This window comes from Penaeus japonicus, unplaced genomic scaffold (assembly GCF_977035675.1).
Source record: "Penaeus japonicus unplaced genomic scaffold, GWHDUDI00000001_assembly GWHDUDI00000033, whole genome shotgun sequence".
NCBI classification, from domain to species: domain Eukaryota; kingdom Metazoa; phylum Arthropoda; class Malacostraca; order Decapoda; family Penaeidae; genus Penaeus; species Penaeus japonicus.
The window spans coordinates 16,360,815-16,363,314 of record NW_028234435.1 but is presented as its reverse complement, the minus strand read 5'-3'; the positions used below and the strand labels follow the sequence as shown (position 1 = coordinate 16,363,314).

Below are 2,500 nucleotides of genomic sequence, written 5' to 3'. Positions count from 1 at the left end.
ACTCAGTCTCTCTTTCTTTCTTTCTCTCTCTCTCTCACTCAGTCTCTCTTTCTTTCTTTCTCTTTCTCTTTCTTTTTATCTTTCTCTCTCTCTCTCTCACTCAGTCTTTCTCTCTCTCTTTCTTTTTCTCTTTCTCTCTCTCTTTCTTTCTTTCTCTCTCTCTCTCTCACTCAGTCTCTCTTTCTTTCTTTCTTTTTATCTTTCTCTCTCTCTCTCATTCAGTCTCTCTCTCTTTCTTTTTATCTTTCTCTCTCTCTCTTTTATATGTATTGATATGTAGCGTGGTCCTGCCTGCTGTTTTGCAAATAATCTTTCATTTCTAATCATGAAAATACATTCTTCCAAATAGGCTATTAGATGCAAAAAAGTAGTTTAACTATTTATTACTCGAAATCATCTTAAGAACTAGAAAAGTCTGTAATTTATTCTTCTAGACCCGTGAAAACACGCATATGTAAAACTACATGGCCCCCGAACAGCGTCCCATAGGCATGGTAGTTCCTAGGATGTAAGACACTAGCGACAACTTTGGGATTACATATGTACTGCATACTTACATACATACATACATAAACACACACATATATGTATATATATATATGTATATATATATATATATATATATATATATATATATATATATATATATATATATATATGTTATTATTGGTGACATTTTAAGCGTTCACAAAATGATATTTTCAGTAATGATCAGGCTAGTGACTGAGGAAAAACGGACTTTTTGCTTATACAGTTTAAAGAAATAAGTTATTGTATTTGATTTTAAAACATGGCATTGTAAAAGGGTAAATTCAACAGTAGTAAAGATCATTAGATTCCGGAATATATAGAAATAGATGCTATTATCTACATTATTATTACAGTTATGATAACAAAAATGATGATAACAAAAGTAATAACGATAAGAATGGTAACAATTATTATTGTGATTATCATCGTTGTTATTACTATAATTGCCCTCATAATCATTATCACTTATTATAATCATCACCAACATCATCGTTATCATTATTATCATCACCACTATCACCATCACCTCCATCTTCATCACTATCATTATTATCATCACCATCACCACCATCGTCATCACTATCATTATTATCATCACCATCATCATTTTCTGTTTTTATTTCTTCCTTTCTTCTCCTACATATTTTCCTTTTTTACTCGCTTATGTTTTTTCCTCATTATTTTTCGCTAGTACTTCTTCCTTTCCTTCTGTTATCTCATCTCTTCTACTTCCCTCATCCTCTACTTCCATCTTCTTCTACCTCTACTTGTGTCCTTTTCCTGCTTCTTCTATTCTTTGTCATTGCTTTTCCATCCTACCCTTTTCTTCTTCAGTCTTATCCTCCTTCCTCTTCTTTTCCTTTATTCCCTTTCCAAATATGGCAATCTGTTCGTAGAAAGGTATCCTGACTCGAGAAGTATTTCAAGGGAAAAATCCTGGCCATGAGATCAAAATTCTAGAACTGCATTCGTGTTAAAAAGGTTATTATTGTTGTTTGGAGATGCGGGGTATCGATCCCCGTACCTCTCACATGCTAAGCGAGCGCTCTACCACTTGAGCTACATCCCCTTAAGTGGTGTATTTGTTTTTCTGCTTTTTTTTTTTTACAAAGTGGCAAGTGACAAACAGTCAAACCAAGCTCGAGGGAGCGATTGGCTGTCATCTTTTAATCGACTTTCGCTTTAAATGCTATGACATTCATTTCTCTCTTCCTTTCATCTGGTTTTGTTTTATGATCAGGGATATTCCTAAAAGAAAAATAAACTACACGCACACTAAAAATACCATATGGGTTACCACATAATGTTCAAGAAGAAGGATTACATCAAACTAAAAAAAAAAGAAGAAAAAAAAAATAATCTACAGATGACCTTTCTTTCTTGGAAAGATGTCACCGAATCCTTCTGGAGACATGACTCTCTTGAAGGACTCTTGAAGGACCTCGCCCACAAGAAAAGAGTGCGAAGAATGACCAGGTCCTCAATCGGGCCTTTGATCAGCTCTTTAAATTTTTGAATTTTTAAAAATAACGTTCCAGACTTTTGATTTTACAATTCTGTGACCAATGTGTGATCCTGTGTGTATGCGCATATAAATGTGTTTGTGGGTATGTGTGTGCATCTATGCGTGTATTAGTATTAAAGGTGGGTTTAAGTATGCGTGTGTGCGTGTTTGGCTGCGCGTTTCCATATTTTCATGTTCCAATTGCGTAAAAAAAAGAAAAAATGCCGTTAGCAAGAACGACTTCCCTTTTTAATCCTTTCTGCCCTGTCTTTCTCAAAGGCTCCAGATTCCCATTTTGTCACATGAAGATTCGAAATTCAATCAAGAAAAACCTTTAGACTCTTCCCTATACGAGGAGTCGAGGTAACTCCTTCGGGCAACGCAATGGAAATAGTCTCAGTAGGCAGTCCGCGAGGATTCTACGATGTAGGGACACTTTCTGGAGATACAGGACTTTGTAGTGTG

The 2,500-nt window shown here is 35.1% G+C and overlaps 1 non-coding gene across 1 annotated transcript; it reads right to left on the bottom strand.

Annotated features, from left to right (window-relative positions):
* Positions 1-1,527: 1,527 nt before the first annotated feature.
* On the bottom strand, positions 1,528-1,600 carry TRNAA-AGC (transfer RNA alanine (anticodon AGC)). Its single transcript has one exon. It is a non-coding gene; the product is annotated as a tRNA-Ala (tRNA).
* Between the last annotated feature and the right edge of the window lie 900 nt (positions 1,601-2,500).